Source organism: Mytilus trossulus, unplaced genomic scaffold, assembly GCF_036588685.1.
Source record: "Mytilus trossulus isolate FHL-02 unplaced genomic scaffold, PNRI_Mtr1.1.1.hap1 h1tg000070l__unscaffolded, whole genome shotgun sequence".
Classification (NCBI taxonomy): Eukaryota; Metazoa; Mollusca; class Bivalvia; order Mytilida; family Mytilidae; genus Mytilus; species Mytilus trossulus.
The window spans coordinates 1,273,470-1,293,853 of NW_026963294.1; the positions used below are offsets into that span (position 1 = coordinate 1,273,470).

The following is a 20,384-nucleotide window of genomic DNA, read 5'->3' on the forward strand; positions in this document are numbered from 1 at the left end:
TTAGAAACACCATGTCCATTCAAGAAGGTTTGAGCAATGTACTTCTACAGGTTTTGCTATCTCCCACCATGGGTGGTTACAATGAAATTCATCCGAACTGAACTGTGTAAACTATATATAATTCCAATCATCACCATCTAAGGAACAGATACTTCTACAAATGTGGTGGAGATGGAAGGTTCAATAAAAAAAATTATAAATTGATATGGATAGTGCTTCTTTTGTCCCAAAATCATTTTAAAAAATACTCATATTAATCCACTTTTCAAAAGGTTGAGCTAAACTTGTGCGAAATACCAATATGAAGAAGAAATATTCATTATTTTATTCAAAAATAACAATAAAATAAACAACAGCTACTTAAAGTGTGTGATTTCTTAACTTTTTTCAATAAAAGATAATGGTTTTCAAAACTTGATCTCTTTTTTATATCATTATGTACAATAAAGCAAAAAATATTGAATTAAGAAATCAAAATATGGTGAATCTATGAAGCAAATGTAAGTCACTTTCTCCAGACAGCTTTCCATGTTGTCATCTTCCATTTCAAAGAGAGGTAATTCCATCATTATCTGGATGCAGCTGTTATCTTCCCTACACCACAAATCAATCATTGTTTGTTCTCAGGTTAAACTTACCTCTAAACAAAAATAAATACTATGAGACATGCCTTGTGACTACTTTACCTGAATTCAGCCATCTCCACTGGAAACAATGTTATTATGTCATCATACCCTATAATTGAGAGGGATCAGTCATTTCCACTAAATAACTGAGGGTAGCTCAACTCAAATGTTACTTCAAGATTTAACACTTATGATACAAGATAATAAATTGACCAATTATCTTGAAGAGTAGAAATGACAAACTTGTCTTTGGTAGCCCCACAAAAATCTGCTTCTTTTGGAAGTTTGACCCTTTTGTGCCCCTCCAACTATGGACAATTAGCCGGGACAAAACTGGTCATCTGTAGTGATCTCCAGTCAAATTACATAAGAAAGATATGATTTTGAAAAAAATTAAAAAAAAGTATGCCTCTCCTAAATATTGATGTCATGAGAGGGGAAAAAAATCTATAAAATGTAAAACCATCAACAAAAGTTAGGAAACGTGGGCTCAGGCTATTCCCAAAACAAGACTTCAACCCCCAATACAATACAGTCCTTTCTGATTTTAATATAAATCTTACATCTAGTTTTTAATCATCTTTTCTCAATAGACAATATTTAAGGATGCTGAACACCGTAAATTCAGAAAGTATTGCGTACATTTATCATTGCAATTTGTCATTTCAGACAAAAAAAATATTAATTTTTTGCGATATTGAGAAAAATCCTGTTTAATTCATACAATTGTTTTCTTAAATGCAAGTTTAAATTACTGCGATTATTACCCAGGTGAAATTTTTAACAATAATAATAAAAACATCGTAATAATTTCTGAATTTACAGTGATTTACTTCAATCAGTTAACATACCTTCTTTACATAAAAGAATAACTGGTAGACAGACATCTATCTCTATCTAACTGGAACTTTTTTGCAATGTTTACGGAATACATACCTCATATATCCATCTCAATTATGAAGAAACTCCTATGTTTAGTTCATGTTTTATCAAAAAGTTTATTTTCTGAACTGAGATTATTTTGAATAATGTCATTAAAAAACATGAAATGTAAGAATTTAAAAACAATGATTGATTTATGGTCCTGTTAATATCTTCTTCCACGGAAACCACGACCACGTCCACGACCTCGTCCACGTCCCTGACCTGAAAAAACATTAAAGTTATTTCTGTAAATAAAAATTGTAATATATCATAAAAGAATAGAATTCTAATGTCTCTTGCATTTCACATCTGATCTGACCAAACTCCTGACATGTGATTTTTTTTTCAGTGAAAATTAATTTATTTTAGTGGGAACCAATTAGAGAAAAATTGTATTTTCTTGGTTTTGCTCAATTCTGCTGGACACAAGTCTATTGAAAATTATATTTCACCTCTAGCCACAAATCCATGAAAACAGGTAACCCCACAAAAAATATTATTCATAGTAAAACTGCTTAAGCTATTAACAGAACATTAACCCTACCACATTATTTATGTATGTTCCTGTCCCCAGTCAGGAGCCTGTAATTCAGCTGTTGTCGTTTGTTTATGCGTTACATATTTGTTTTTAGTTCATTTTTTTTACATAAATGAGGCCTTTAGTTTTCTTGTTTGAATTGTTTTACAATGTCTTATCTTGGCCTTTTATAGCTGACTATGCGGTATGGGCTTTGCTCATTGTTGACGGCAGTACAGTGACCTATAGTTGTTAATGTTTGTGTTTTTTGTTCTTCTGTGGATAGTTGTCTTAATGGCAATCATACCACATCTTCTTTTTCATATTATAAATGTTACCTGCTTCATATGTGCCAGCTCGTTCACTGAACTTTCCAACAGGAGGTGAATATAACGTCACATCTTTTCTGGAATATTTCTTAGCACTGGAGCCATTGGAATCCAAACATGTGCTTCGTTTTTGACTGAAATTAAAAAGACAGGAATTTTACTATTTTGGGTCTTAATTTCCAAACCATTGTAAACAAGACAAATGCAGGGACTAGATCTGCTTCCTTGCATTTACATGATGTAATCGATCAAGGTTATATGTATACTGGTCCATAACACAATTATTTTCTTTTACTGATGCCATGACAATATTTTCTTGTACAATGAGAGTTGTAAAATTTCAAACTACTGCAGTTTTTTTCAAACTACTGTAGTTAATTTTGGTGGAGTTCAAATTTTGTGGTTTTGTCTCCTTATACGATTTCAGGGGGGATTTAATTTCGTAGTATCCAGTAAATGAAGGTGATACTATATGTAAGTTGAATTTTCGTGAAGGTTTTAATTTCGTGGATATATTCTTTCCACAAAATAAAATAAATTAAATCCTCCACAAAAATGTCTGCTTTTACAGTATCAGATGTACACAAAGATACCAAAGCCATACACAAGATTATGTTTGTAAGCCCTAACCCTACCTACACAAAAAACATCTGTCTTCTCAAAATCTTTTTTTTAATGAGATAGGCATGGAGACTAAAAAAACATTTGATGCTTTAATTTCTCTTTAAACAGGTCTTATACAAATATTGTGAATTCATTTATATTACATGTAGTTAGTTACTAATTTAAGTGGATTTTGTGGGTACAGGGGAACTTTGAAATGTTCAATGAATATATTTTCTTTAGGAATTTAAGCAGACTAAAGCCACTAATATGCCAGTTTTACTCAATCCTCAAAAATTGGTACCCACGAAAATAAATGAATTCACAGTAGACAAAAAACAAAATTGTGGTAGTCTATCAAGCATAAAGCTGGTATAAAACTGACAGGGTATCATCTTGACATGAATTGTTTTCCACTGGACAATAATTATACTTCAACAGTCAGGGGTACTACTTAAACAAGTGATTTCAGAATCACTTCTTCAAGTGAATTTGGCTGTGACATTTAAACAAAAAATCTATAAATAGACACAGACTTTTTAAAATCTTTGAAAAGATTTGATAAGATCACTTTAATAAGTGTTCATTACTTTTTCTTGATATTTTTCTCACAAGCTTTGATTTTTATTGGTAAAAAGACAAAAATTCCATTGAAAAAACATGCCTGTCAGTTTTTACAATTTATTTAAAATAAGCATTTTCTGGAATAATTTGCAGATCAGGACATAATCTTGAAGTATATCATTTTAACTCTGTGGAAAACCAATCAGGTTACCTAATATTGTTGACCTTTGTCTGATAGTCAGAGTAGTTAATGCATATTTGATAACAGAACAATTCCCAAGGGTACTATTAAAAGCTTTAGGCACTAATTTACTGCCCAAGCGCACTGGTGAAGTTAATTTCCATAGAAAAAGAGATAATTGATCTATGTAGGAAAATTATAGAAAAGTTTGTGAAAATATGGAAAATCAATGAAATTAGCATTTGAAGATCAAAGGAAACACCAAAATCACTTAAATAGGTGATAACTGAAGTTATCAATTCACTGAAACAGGTGATACTGAAATCACTTGTTTAAGTAGCACGTCTGACTGTATAACATGTATAAATTTATTTGTAGAATACTATTACATGTGAATTTTATTTAGTTGTATAGGTAAAAAAACAAAAAAAATCTGTCCAACAAAAGTCTTATTGGTCAAACATATAATATCATGTATATGTCAGTGTATATGGCAAGGTTAGCAAAAAAGCGGACAATACTAGTATTGACCATGCCAGTGGTTAATACGGGTAATTACCGGGAAATACTGGCAAATACTGGGAAATACCGGCAAATACTGGTCGATTGAAATTTTGGGTGGTCATTACTATAAAAAAAAAACATTCTTTACCTGGTCCATTATAATTACTTTAAATAATTAAATATAGAAAGTGTTCAAACATTTTTAATGCTTTCAATTTTATTTCTATAGCCAATTCAAACAAGGATCTATATTGATGAATGTGTACATAATATTATAGCAAAAGAAAACACTTTTTTTCCTACATGAAACATCAAAATTTCTATTTCCAGCATGAAGAAGGTTTTGTCCACAAGACAGGAAATAATTTATTGATTAAGGGAGTTTTCATATACCACTTTTATTACTTTCAACCCATGAACTGTCAACTTTTATTGGGGGCTGTTGTTTAAGTAATTAAATTTGCACACCTAGCAATGACAGGGGATAGGTAAAAAGATACATGTAACTTCATTTACCTGTAGTTTTATGTACCTTTAATTTTAATTACCTGTTGAATCATATATTTTGAATAAAAATATATTGATTTATAAATGTTGAAATAATATGTAATTTTTTTATATATCTTAAGTATACAATATCATAATTCATAATAACTAAATTTTAAATCAGTAGGAATAAGTGTTATAAATGAATAAAATTCATTAAATTTATAAGCTGACACATGCAAAAAAATTAAAGTATATATTTGACTTTTTATCAAGTTTTTACTTCAATTACAGTACCCTTCAAGAGGACCAACTCTCCCACACCTTACACCGAGGAAAATGTCGGAGCCACTCCGAAAAACTCCGAAATTCCTCCCAAAATGTTGCGAGGAATTTGGGAGTAATCTCTCCCAAAATAAGGTAAATGTTTATTGTGATAACGAGCTCACTCTCTACACCGAGGAATTAATTGCCCTTATCCTACTTTGATCTCTACCGGCACAAGACTGAATGGGTAATTAGATTACCTGACAGGTAAAGCAATTAAAGTAGAAAAGAATTATATTTCCGGTCTACTGTACCAGTTTAAGTGTCAAACAGGTGTATAATTTTAAATGTCTTTTATACTAATTAAATTTCATTTGTGGTAATAAAAACTAGTCAAAATATTTTCGTATTTTTTGTTAGCCTATCTAAAAAAATATCTTAACCTTATTGTACTTGCTTTTAAAAAAAAACGATTATAAAATATAGCGGAATAGGTGAAAAAACCAAATATTCTACTTCAAGGATAAAGTCTTTATTTAAAAATTATATGTCTAAAAGTTTTATATATGCAAGTAAAAAGGAAAATGTATTCACAATTCATTAGGCAAAATAAAAGCCCCGTAATAATTGTGTAAATCTACGGCATTTTCTTTTTACGATTATCTAATTGCTGGAATGAATAAAAGATTTAAAAGCAAAATGTTGTTGTTAATTCTTTCAATTGTATTTAAGTTTTATAAAAGATGAAAACTATTTAATTTTGACCTCGATGTCTTCACCAGTAAATTAATATTGTATTTACGAAATGAACATACTTGTGTAAAAATAACCGGAAACTTTCGCTTAAGTAATCTGAGCAGTTTAAAGAAAATTAAAAATTACGTGTTTGAAAGTTTTGTATATTCAAGTAAAAAGGAAAATATTATTCACCATTCGTTATGCTTGATAATTACGGCATTTTCGTTTTACGATTTGTTAGCAGTACAGCAGAATAATAATACATTTCGGTTACAACAGGAATACTTCTACAGCTGCATTAATTTGTCTTTGTTTAATATTAACTTTCGCACAATGAATATAAATATGTGTATTTTAAACAAAAGATCTTAAAAACAATTATTTGCTGTGCGAAGACAATTCCACGATACACATCTCAGTAATCAACAGTTTGGGTTGAACTTGAACTTGACTTACTTAACAATGTTAAATGCTAAAAATAGTTAACATCAATGTTATCCACAGCACGGGGTTTTTTTTAGGGCGGGAAAAAATATCGCGTACTAGTAAAGTCAGGTGACCTTTCTAGCCGACCGTGGGAAAGTCCATTCAAGATTTCTAAAGTTGCAGAACGACATTTTTGTGCAATCGTATTGAGGCTCCAGAAGGCCCTTTTACAATTAATTAATCGGAAAAATATAATTCTTATCCGAATAAACGAGAACACATCTTTAACTATTTGAATGTTAATGTTTTATCTTTCAAAAAAGGAAGTAGCCTGAACATTAGTTATATGTCCATGGTCAATAATATAAATTACGGTTGATGAAATATTGAAATTATGATGGAAATTGTCCGGGGTGAATAATTGTGATCAATTGTATTCAAATGACAATAATACGATAAAGAACTGCCAATTTGTAGGCGGTTTGGAAATTTTGAAAATAAAATGCTGACTGATTTAACTGGAATAGAATATTATGATGGTCAGTTTTGAGGTTTGATATTAATTAAAGGATTATTGACCTATCGGATAGCGATAAGCAGATCACTTATCATCACAACTTTTAACATCTATTGTAAACGTATACTGATTGAGCGTCATAAACTTGTCAAACACATGAAGACCGGTAGAAATATAGTACTTTAAAGTGAAAATAGTTTTACACTTTCCAAATTTAAATGACGAAATTGATATAAATACTTTCGTCAATTTGAAACCCGTTCTGTAAAATGCGAAAATGGCGAGCGCTATCAATATAACTTGAAGTTATTTCCTTTGTTCCACAGAGTTGTCATTTTACAGTTTCTGTTCGTAATTTAAATTATTCTAGTCTGTTCAAATGTACCCAGGTTGTGAAACATAATATTTTACATTGCTCACTAAATTAAGATAACTTGATGATCCGATGAATCGCGTTACCGAAAAAACATGATTTTCTTAGCCAGTTGATTTTTTTAAATATTGCTGATTGAATAAGTTATAAAAGATACTAATTGTGGCAAAATTGTCTTTGTTGAAAGAAATCAAGACTACCCGACCATTCATTATTGATTACAGAGTTTACGGTCACGCATTTTGAACAGGCGGTTTCGACAGATAATGAGATGAAAAGAGCACGATTTAAAATTAACCAAATACCGTTAGACTTTATGAGTAGTGAGCTACGGAGAAATGCCTTGATGACTATCATCACTGACATCGAAAACTCAGGAAAACATTGACGTGATTTATGAAAATTTATGCACCGAGATAATCGCAGAAATGACCGATTAAATCCCACAATATTGTAACTATAACTCTAAGAAGCGTTTTCAAACAAAAAAGCCGTACTGGAACGAAACTCTGACTGAACTTTGGAATAAGATGCGTACATGTGAAAAAGATTTCGTCAAGTATTCTGGGAGGAGAAATATTAAAACAACTTTGCGCAATAACTACATGCAAGCTAGAAAATGTTTCGACAAAAATCTAAAACGGACAGAACGTACCTATAGAAGAACAGTAGCGGTAGAAATAGAGACAATGACGAGCAAAAATCCAACTGACTTTTGGGAAAAAATACGTAAATTAGGACCTAGAAGTAACAAATGTATACCACAGGAAGTCGTTGATGATGATGGCACTATAACTAGATCTGAACAAAAAGTTTTGGAAATATGGCGTTGTGATTTTGAAAATTTATACAATGGTTTGTCGAGTGATGAATTTGATTCAGAACACTATACTCAAGCTAAAGTACACAAAAACCTATTAGAGGAAAATATGGAGGACCCTTTGTATATGCCGAATAATCTTTTAAATGAGAACATATCAAGAAATGAAATAAATTCTATAGTAATGCAAGCGAAACTACGATCTGCAAGTGGATATGACGAAATACCATACGATGTTTTAAAATTTCCTGTAGTTATTGAAATAATACACAATCTTTTTCAACTGATTTTTTACTCGAGTTTAATTCAGGCCTCCTGGAGAAAATCCATAATTTGTCCTATATTAAAGGATCCGTCGTCAGATGCACGTATTCCGATGAATTACAGAGGAGTCAGTCTATTATCATGTGTAAGCAAACTCTATAGCGCATTTGTTAACAAGAGATTATCAAGTTTTCTAGAGATTGAAAATATTCTTGCAGATGAACAGAATGGGTTCAGGAAAAATAGGTCTTGTGAAGATCATATTTTACCTTAAACAGTATTGTGAGAAACAATCACAACGTCTTTGCGGCATTCATTGACTTAAAAAAAGTGCTTTGATTTCGTTGATAGAGACATGATGTTGTATAAGTTGCGCTTAAATAATATAGACGGCAAAATTTACAATTCAATTAAAAGCATTTATCAGCATAGAAGCTCATGTGTGCGTATCCGGCGTAAAACAAGGGGATAACGTTTCTCCGACACTTTTCTCTATCTTCATCAACGATTTGGTTAAAGAAGTAAATGATTTGAATCTAGGATTTGATATTAATGGAAGACAAATTTCACTTCTACTTTACGCTGATGATATTGTTATGTTCGCAAAAAGTGAGGATGAACTTCAACAAATGTTAAATGTGAATTTAACTTTTCAATCGGCAATAATGCGTTAAAAACAGTGGACGATTATAAATACTTAGGTGTAACTTTTAACTGTAAAGGTAACTTTAATTTACATGCAGAGACTTTGGCTAAAGGTGCAGGAAGAGCCTTCGGTAAAATTATCTCGAAAATCCATAGTTTAAAGGATTTTGGTTTTCAGTCTTATGAAAAACTTTTTAATTCGTGTGTTACTCCAATCCTCGACTACGCATCTGGAATATGGGGAAATAGGAAGTTCCAATCAATAGACAACGTACAGAACAGAGCAATTCGATATTACTTAGGCGTTCACAGATTTGCACCAATTCTAGCACTGTACGGGGATACTGGATAGATACCAAGTCAGTTTCGGCATTGGGTAAACATTATTCGCTACTGGAATAGGCTATTATCGTTTGAAGACGACCGATTAACGAAAGTGGTGTTCAATATGGATTATGATCGTTGCACAAACAATTGGTGTAGTGACACTAAAGATATTTTCACGGAACTTAATATGTTACATTATTATGAAAGTAGAACAATGGTGGATTTAAAATCTTTTGAACAAATTGTACGAACTCATTACAGTGATATATGGAGAGAGTCATTGATAAATAAGCCAAAGCTACGATCTTACTTAAACTTTAAAACAAACTTCGAACTAGAGCACTATGTAAAACTAAATCTTACGAAACACGAGCGATCTGTGGTAGCCCAGTTTAGATGCGGGATATTACCGATCAGAATTGAGACTGGTAGATATATTGGGGAACCAGTAGAAAACAGACTATGTCGTTTTTGTAACTCTCAAAATGTTGAAAGTGAGCTACATTTTCTTATAAACTCCACATTTTATAATGATATCAGACAAACTGTTTTAGCGAGATATTAATGGTGCCTGACTATACGCAACTAGATGACCAGGGAAAATTAACATTTCTAATGGTGAACCATCCAAGGAAAATAGCTAAATACTCAGCAGCGTCACTTTTCCGTAGAAAACAAACAGTTTACTGTAGTTAACATTCTTAAACTTTTTTACAAACTTTAGATGAATTTATCATTATATGAACTTTTACAATCGTTAGTTCTTAATCTATAATTATCTGTATTTAATTTTTAAATTGGCAATTGACACGTGATATTAGAACATTAATATTGAACTAAAAGTAAAAGGTGACTTATTGGTCCATTGGGCCGGGTGTATTATATATGTAACTATATTTTGTACAAATTTATATATTTATGCTGACTTACACATGTCACTATAATAAACAATTTACTTACTTACTTACTTACTTGTTCATAGGTAAATTATCTGGGTAATCCGATTATGTTGTCACGCGTCGTTAATTTTTAGTACTTCCGATGGGCAATAAACCAATTAACAGCCACGCGGTGTTGGGAGAGAATCTTTGGAGGATTTTAGGAGTTGAATCCGCGGTACTCGGTGTGATTCCGAGAAACACGGAAATCGGAAAAAAATACGAAATCGAATCGATATTTTTGAATGGTACTGTAATAGTAAAAACAACTATGAAAATTCAAATCGACCAGTATTTGCCAGTATTGACCACTTGGGGAGTATTGTCCAGGGCGGTAAATACCGGTAAATACCACTGGTAAATACCGGGGGTGGTATTTACCGCCCAGCCTTGGTATATGGCATGACTGTCTGAAGTGTCAAGCTGAATGTCAGTTACATGTAGGCACCGACTGCAACAGACTAAAATTCTGATACTTACAATTCCTAATGTCTGATATAAAAACAGCCAATCCTCGCATGCCATCTCCTTTCACAGCCGGCATGATGACTTTTTAACCTAAATAAAATAAACATTTTAGATTTGATATATGCATTTGTACATGTATCAGTCTATTTATTGCCTGAGATAGAGTTACTTCCATACAACCTACATAAAATAAACATTTTAGATTTGATATACAACTATACATTTGTACATGTAGCAGTCTATCTTTTGCCTGTGACAGAGTTACTTCCCTAAATATTACCTCCCTTGGCAGGTTTACAAGTACTATGAGGAAATAATACAAGTTTGCAATATCTTGGTGAAATGTTGTTACCTCCCTTGGCCAGATTATATTTACCAGAAGGAAAAAATACAAGTTTGCAATATCTTGGTCAAAGTATTATTACCTCCCTTGTCTGAATTATATTTACTAGGAGGAAATAATACAAGTTTGCAATATCTTGGTCAAAGTATTGTTACCTCCCTTGGCCAGATTATATTTACTAAGAGGAAATAATACAAGTTTGCAATATCTTGGTGAAAGTTTTGTTACCTCCCTTGTCTGGATTATATTTACTAGGAGGAAATAATACAAGTTTGCAATATCTTAGTAAAAGTTATGTTACCTCCCTTGGCCAGATTATATTTACTAGGAGGAAATAATACAAGTTTCCAATATCTTGGTGAAAGTTTTGTTACCTCCCTTGGCCAGATTATATTTACTAGGAGCAAATAATACAAGTTTGCAATATCTTGGTGAAAGTTTTGTTACCTCCCTTGTCTGGATTATATTTACTAGGAGGAAATAATACAAGTTTGCAATATCTTGGTGAAAGTTTTGTTACCTCCCTTGGCCAGATTATATTTACTAGGAGGAAATAGAACAAGTTTGCAATATCTTAGTGAAAGTTTTGTTACCTCCCTTGGCCAGATTATATTTACTAGGAGCAAATAATACAAGTTTGCAATATCTTGGTGAAAGTTTTGTTACCTCCCTTGGCCAGATTATATTTACTAGGACGAAATAATACAAGTTTGCAATATCTTGGTGAAAGTTTTGTTACCTCCCTTGGCCAGATTATATTTACTAGGAGGAAATAGAACAAGTTTGCAATATCTTGGTGAAAGTTTTGTTACCTCCCTTGGTCAGATTATATTTACTAGGAGCAAATAGAACAAGTTTGCAATATCTTGGTGAAAGTTTTGTTACCTCCCTTGGCCAGATTATATTTACTAGGAGGAAATAGAACAAGTTTGCAATATCTTAGTGAAAGTTTTGTTACCTCCCTTGGTCAGATTATATTTACTAGGAGCAAATAATACAAGTTTGCAATATCTTGGTGAAAGTTTTGTTACCTCCCTTGTCTGGATTATATTTACTAGGAGGAAATAATACAAGTTTGCAATATCTTGGTGAGAAAAAAAAAGAAATGCCCCACAGTATGAACAGAAGCCCTTTGTGGAACTGTGCATACATGTCTATATTTCATAAAAAACTATGCAAAATAGATCAATTTTACTATAGAAGGACTTCCTAACAGGAAGTATAATAAATACACATAGAATATTGCATAAGACTAAATATCAATTGACATACATCTTCTTTAAATAGCTTCTAATAGGACAAAACACTAAGTTGTTATCGTTTTCCTGACCGATATTCAGCTGTTATAGCACGTAGAAGGATATACAAGTTATGTAGGCTGATGACACATTGGCTATTGTATAGTTTCTGGAGGCTGATGACACATAGGCTACTGTATAGTTTGTGGAGGCTGATGACACATAGGCTATTACATAGTTTTTGAAGGCTGATGGCACATAGGCTCTTGCATAGTTTCTGGAGGCTGATTTCAAATAGGCTAATTTAAAGTTTTTGGAGGCTGATGACACATAGGCTATTACATCGTTTGTGTAGGTTGATGTCACATAAGCTATTGTATAGTTTCTGGAGGCAAATGACATATAGGCTAATTTAAAGTTTGGAAGTTGATGACATATAGGCTATTGCATAGTTTGTGGAGGCTGAAGACACATAGACTATTGTATAGTTTGTGGAGGCTGAAGACACATAGACTATTGTATAGTTTGTGGATGCCGATGTCACCTAGACTATTGTATAGTCTCTTGAGGCCGATGATACATAGACTATTGCATAGTTTGTGGCTGCTGATGGCATATAGGCTATTGTATAGTTTGTGAAGGCTGATGACACATAGGCTATTGTATAGTTTGGGGAGTCTGATGGCACATAGACTATTGTATATTTTGTGGAGTCTGATGACACATAGGTTTTTGTATAGTTTGTGGAGGAGATGATACATAGGCTATTGTATAGTTTGTGGAGAAGATGACATATAGACTATTGTATAGTTTGTGGAGGAGATGACACATTGACTGTTGTATAGTTTGTGGAGGAGATGACAGATAGGCTATTGTATTTTTTATTGGGCTTGACGACACAATTGATATTGTATATTTTGTGGAGGCTATTGACACACAGGCTATTGCTAAGTTTGTGGAGGCTGATGAGACAAAGGCTAATTTAAAGATTTTTTTAGGTTTATGACACATAGACTTTTGCATAGTTTGTGAAGGCTAATGAAACAAAGGCGTCTGCATTGTTTGTGGAGGTTGACGACATAAATGCTTTTGCATAATTTGTGGAGGAGATGACACATATGCTATTGTATAGTTTGTGGAGGAGATGACACATAGACTATTGCATAGTTTGTGGAGGATGATGACAGATAGGCTATTGCATAGTTTGTGGAGGATGATGACAGATAGGCTATTGTATAGTTTCTGGAGGCTGATCACAAATAGGCTATTGTATAGTTTATGGAGGCTGATCACAAATAAGCTATTGTATAGTTTATGGAGGCTGATCACAAATATGCTATTGCATAGATTGTGGAGGAGATGACACATAGCCTATTGCATAATTTGTGAAGGCCGATGACGCATAGACTATTGCATTTTTTGTGGAGGCTGATCACAAATAGGTTATTGCATAGTTTGTGGAGGAGATGACACATAGACTATTGTATAGTTTGTGGAGGCCGATGACACATAGCCTATTGCATAATTTGTGAAGGCCGATGACGCATAGACTATTGCATATTTTGTGGAGGTTGAAGACACATATACTATTGCATTGTTTGTGGATGCCGATGACACATAGGTTTTTGTATAGTTTGTGGAGGAGATGATACATAGGCTATTGTATAGTTTGTGGAGGAGGTGACACATATACCTATGTATAGTTTGTGAATGCCGATGACACATATACTATTGTATAGTTTGTGAATGCCGATGACACATATACTATTGCATTGTTTGTGGAGGCTGATGACACATAGGATTTTGTATAGTTTGTGGAGGAGATGATACATAGGCTATTGTATAGTTTGTGGAGGAGATGACACATATACTATTGTATAGTTTGTGGAGGCTGTTGACAAGTAGAATATTGCATAGTTAGTGGAGGATGATGACAGAAAGGCTATTGTATTTTTTATTGGGCTTGACGACACAATTGATATTGTATATTTTGTGGAGGCTATTGACACACAGGCTATTGCTTAGTTTGTGGAGGCTATTGACACACAGGCTATTGCTTAGTTTGTGGAGGCTGATGACACATAGGCTAAGTTAAAGATTTTTTTAGGTTGATGACTATTGCATAGTTTGTGAAGGCTAATGACACAAAGGCGTCTGCATTGTTTGTGGAGGTTGACGACATAAATGCTATTGCATAGTTTGTGGAGGATGATGACGGATAGGCTATTGTATAGTTTGTGGAGGAGATGACACATATGCTATTGTATAGTTTGTGGAGGTTGGCGACATAAATGCTATTGCATAGTTTGTGGAGGATGATGACACATAGGCTACTGTATAGTTTGTGGAGGAGATGACACATAGGCTACTGTATAGTTTGTGGAGGAGATGACACATAGGCTACTGTATAGTTTGTGGAGGAGATGACACATAGGCTACTGTATAGTTTGTGGAGGAGATGACACATAGGCTACTGTATAGTTTGTGGAGGAAATGATACATAGGCTATTGTTTAGTTTGTGGAGGAGATGACACATATACTATTGTATAGTTTGTGGAGGAGATGACACATATACTATTGTATAGTTTGTGGAGGAGATGACACATAGGCTACTGTATAGTTTGTGGAGGAGATGACACATAGGCTACTGTATAGTTTGTGGAGGAGATGATACATAGGCTACCGTATAGTTTGTGGAGGAGATGACACATAGACTATTGTATAGTTTGTGAAGGCTGCTGACACATAGGTTTTTGTATAGTTTGTGAGGAGATGACACATAGGCTATTGTATAGTTTGTGGAGGAGATGACACATAGGCTACTGTATAGTTTGTGGAGGAGATGATACATAGGCTACTGTATAGTTTGTGGAGGAGATGACACATATACTATTGTATAGTTTGTGAAGGCTGCTGACACATATGTTTTTGTATAGTTTGTGAGGAGATGACACATATAATATTGTATAGTTTGTGGAGGAGATGACACATATGCTATTGTATAGTTTGTGGAGGAGATGACACATAGGCTATTGTATAGTTTGTGGAGGAGATGACACATAGGCTACTGTATAGTTTGTGAAGGAGATGATACATAGGCTATTGTATAGTTTGTGGAGGAGATGACACATATACTATTGTATAGTTTGTGGAGGATGATGACAGATAGGCTATTGCATAGTTTGTGGATGAGATGACACATATGCTATTGTATAGTTTGTGGAGGAGATGACACATAGGCTACTGTATAGTTTGTGGAGGAGATGACACATAGGCTATTGTATAATTTGTGGAGGAGATGACACATAGGCTACTGTATAGTTTGTGGAGGAGATGATACATAGGCTATTGTATAGTTTGTGGAGGATGATGACAGATAGGCTATTGCATAGTTTGTGGAGGAGATAACACATATGCTATTGTATAGTTTGTGGAGGAGATGACACATAGGCTATTGTATAGTTTGTGGAGGAGATGACACATAGGCTACTGTATAGTTTGTGGAGGAGATGACACATAGGCTACTGTATAGTTTGTGGAGGAGATGACATATAGACTATTGTATAGTTTGTGGATGAGATGACACATAGACTATTGTATAGTTTGTGGAGGAGATGACACATAGGCTACTGTATAGTTTGTGGAGGAGATGATACATAGGCTATTGTATAGTTTGTGGAGATGACAAATAGACTATTGTATAGTTTGTGGAGAAGATGACACATATACTATTGTATAGTTTGTGGAGGAGATGACACATATACCTATGTATAGTTTGTGAATGCCGATGACACATAGGCTACGGTATAGTTTGTGGAGGAGATGATACATAGGCTATTGTATAGTTTGTGGAGGAGATGACACATAGGCTACTGTATAGTTTGTGGAGGAGATGACACATAGGCTACTGTATAGTTTGTGGAGGAGATGACACATAGGCTATTGTATAGTTTGTGGAGGAGATGACACATAGACTATTGTATAGTTTGTGGAGGCTGTTGACAAGTAGAATATTGCATAGTTCGTGGAGGATGATGACAGATAGGCTATTGTATTGTTTATTGGGCTTGACGACACAATTGATATTGTATATTTTGTGGAGGCTATTGACACACAGGCTATTGCTAAGTTTGTGGAGGCTGATGAGACAAAGGCTAATTTAAAGATTTTTTTAGGTTGATGACACGTAGACTTTTGCATAGTTTGTGTAGGCTAATGAAACAAAGGCGTCTGCATTGTTTGTGGAGGTTGACGACATAAATGCTATTGCATAGTTTGTGGATGAGATGACACATATGCTATTGTATAGTTTGTGGAGGAGATGACACATAGGCTACTGTATAGTTTGTGGAGGATGATGACAGATAGGCTATTGTATAGTTTTTGGAGGCTGATCACACATAAGCTATTGTATAGTTTATGGAGGCTGATCACAAATAGGCTATTGTATAGTTTCTGGAGGCTGATCACAAATAAGCTATTGCATAGATTGTGGAGGAGATGACACATAGCCTATTGCATAGTTTGTGAAAGCTGAAGACACATAGGCTAATGTATAGTCTCTGGAGGTTGGTGACATATAGGCTATTGCATAGTTTTAGAGGTTGATGATACATAGACTGTATAGACAAGGCATATTGACAAAAATAAAAGACAAGTATACAAAAATTATCATAGAACAATAACACTATGACGGGATGAAAAAGGTCAGAGTCACGTCAAAAGGATATAAGCAAAAACAGACTAAACATACATTACTTCTGTTTCTCGTACTACGAACAAAAAAAATTGTTCCCTTCTATAATGAATACCTTACAACAAAATTATTTTACCAGTGTGAAATATTCTCTTTGGCGGCAATATTATATGTTCTAGTTTAATGTAACCCGAATTAGGTTTTTCTCAATCAATTTATGAATTTCTAACCGCAGTATACCACTGTAGCCTTTATTTATGGTTTACGTTCTGTAATTTTGCAATAGTTCACCGTTGTATTCTACTGTTTATTTTTTAAACCTTATTTTAGTGATTTTGTTTTTACATTGTGTCATAGATCAAATTTATTCGTTTAGTGTATGTGTGCATGTGTTCATATGTCTTTTGATTGAGTTAAGCTATTTCAAATGATATTTTATTGTGTGTCTTTCTATGTTGTGATTTTATACTACTGTTTCGGGTTAGGATGAAAGTTGGTACTTATTAAAACGTTAAATCCGCTGCATTTGATAGCGTCTAAAGTCAGTAATTGTCCTTTTTTAACGTGGTTCATAAGTGGTACTACTGATGGTTTTCCCATTTAAATGGGTTTAAAGTCAGGAATATGTCAGTTGTTGTCCATCCGTGTTTGATGTGTTTTGTCATTTGATTTTGCCATGTGATTAGGGACTTTCCAATTCGATTTTCCTCTGAGTTCAGTATATTTGTGGCCCTTTGTAGCTTTCTGTTCGGTGTGCGCCAAGGGTCAATTTTGACCGTACTTTGACCTATATTTTTTTTTTAAATTGTGAATTGGAAGGAGAGTTTTCCCTTTGGCACTCATACCATATCTTCTTATATCTATAAACAGTAAAAATGATATTCATGAAGACAAATGAAAGAATACTATAACACTTTATTTAGATTTTAAACAAAGTCGGTACCCATAATCTATACTTTAAGACCATCATGTTTTATTTGTGAAGTTGATACAGAATATTTATCAACAAGGTCTTGGTTTACCTCTTTACCATATTATATAGCTGTTTTTTTTGATAATAATAAAGATGATAACACAATGCTGACTGCTGTACCCTTTTTTTTGTTTACATTTTTACCTATTATGTGTGGGTTTTTTTCACACTTCGTTGTCAATACCATGGAGTTTTATACGACTTTCATACAAGTGTGATGCTTATCTAGCTATAAAACCAGGTTTAATCCACGATTTTCTACATTATAAAATGCCAGTACCATGTCAGGAATATTGCAGTTGTTATCAATTCGGTCGATGTGTTTGAGCTGTTGGTTTTGCCCTTTGGTTGAGGATTTTCGATTTGAATTATCTTCGGACTTCAGTATTTTTTGTGATTTGAATTTTCATCAACCTTCTACTCAGACAGACATTTCTACCAAGGTGTGTGTGTGGGGGGGGGGATTGGCAATTTCAAAATTAAAACCGTCTCATTTGTCATTGATTCTGGTTATGAGATAGCAGAAGAAGCCGTGTCTGTTGTTTCTTTAAATTCTAGTTCTGCAGGATATATTAATGGAACATAATTAAAAAAAGTTTGGAGTGTTGTCAAAATGGAACATATCAATATATCTGAATGTGAAATTAAATGACCTGGCTTCTTTTATCTTCTTGTTAATACAAGTGTCTAAAGGAACTCCAACTCATATGAAAGCAGGAAAGGTCTACAAGGAGAGGCACACAGTCCGTTCCTATAGGAATGCCGACAATTTGTTGAAAAAGTCTACCTCCAAATTCAACAAATATGTTGACAAATAAAGAAACTTGATCATACCGATTACTTGTTCCTCTTTGTACCATGGTGTACCATGTTTTATCTGTTTGTTCGCTATTAACCAAATATGCCGTATGGTATCCCAATGTTATGAATTTATAATGTATGCTACAATTTTTATGTTGAACAGATTAATGTATTATTTCTTTCAGACACTTGACATTTATTTCACAGAGGGAATTGTGGTATATGCTATTTATTTTGCCATTTGATTTAGGACTTTCCTTTTAAATTATCCTGTGAGTTTAGTATTTTTGTTATTTTCACTTTTTAGAAAGGGTTGGCAAATCAAAAGTTTGATAGAACAAATTTCAGAAAAAGGATTGAGATTTAAAATTATACAGAAGCTCTTTAGATTTTTTTAGAATCCACATATGGTTAATGTCACTTCGAGAAGAAACAGTTTCTTATGGACAGACGTGCTTTTTGTTTACAATAGACCCATTAGTGACAATCGAATTCAATAAGATTTCAAAGGCAAAATAAAGTACGAAGCTGAAGAGCATTATAGATCGAAAATTTCGAAAAGTTTTCAATTCCTGACTTGAAGTTCTCTAACAGTTACTATAACAATAGCATGGCAATACATGGTCCCCTTATGGTAAAAAATCATTGTAATGGAACAAAATTTTAACTTGATCAACTGGTCATGGTGTACACTATAACACATATCAAGCATGCCAAACCACAATATATAAGTCAATTTTGTAAGTCCATGGACAATAACTCTGCAAAAAATCATCAGACCAGAACAAATTTCAAACTTAAACGGTAGTTTTTCATGATGAAACAATACACCAAATATCAAATCAATATCTCCAAGCATGAAGAAAAAATGTGGAGTACGGACTGGCTGGACTAACGGATGGACAGACAGACAGACAGATGGATAGAGTGCAAACCTGATGTCCCCTTAAAATTATTCGGTAGGTGACTATATAAATGACAAAATGATAACATAAGAACCATGTTTGATTCCGTTCGACTGTGTGTATTTAGAGAAGAAAGTTCATGCTGCGCAATCTTTATTTTGTTTTGTAATTTGTAGATTGTTTTCTATTGTTTGTTTTTGCCATGACGTTGCCATTTTGTATTTGAATTATAAGTTCTACTCTTTTTTCTATATTAGAAAAATAAATTCAATTGGTCATTATCAAACTATTGTTAATTTTTTTTATGTTTATCTTAATTCAAAAGTTTACCAATCATTTTAGAAAATGTGATAATTTGCTTTTAATTCTCGTTATCAATAAGTGTCTTATACTCATTGGCACATATAAGTTTTTATAATGATTAAGATTATAACCCAATGTTGACTGCTGTACCCATATCTTTGACATTTCTACCCATTATGTCTGGGTTTTTTCACACATCGTTTTCAATATAATGAAATTTTAACGACTGTCATACAAGTGAGAGGTTTAGCTTGTTATTTAACCTCCATTTCCTACATAAAAAAAGCCCGTACCAAGTCAGGAATATGGCATTTGTTGTCAATTCGTTTTATATGTCTGTGCTTTTGATTTTGCCATTTGATTATGGACTTTCTGTGTTGAAATTTCAACGGAGTTCTTTTTTTCATTTTAAGCCATGGCGTTGTCAGTTTATTTTCGATATATGAGTTTGACTGTCCCTCTGGTGTCTTTTCTTCAAGTTATATATTTTGATTACAACAGAGTATCGTTTTACTAAAACTTTAGATGTAAAAACAAACACCAGTCATGTTTAGTGTAACGAAAAGCTTTTATTTACAAGAAACAATTTGTCAAAATATGGATCAAT

General features: G+C 33.3%; 1 long non-coding RNA gene across 1 annotated transcript; it reads right to left on the reverse strand.

The window, feature by feature from the left end:
- Positions 1-310: 310 nt before the first annotated feature.
- On the reverse strand, positions 311-2,531 carry LOC134699503 (uncharacterized). Its single transcript, XR_010103619.1, has 2 exons — positions 2,406-2,531; positions 311-1,772 (listed from the first exon to the last, which is right to left on the reverse strand). It is a non-coding gene; the product is annotated as an uncharacterized LOC134699503 (long non-coding RNA).
- Between the last annotated feature and the right edge of the window lie 17,853 nt (positions 2,532-20,384).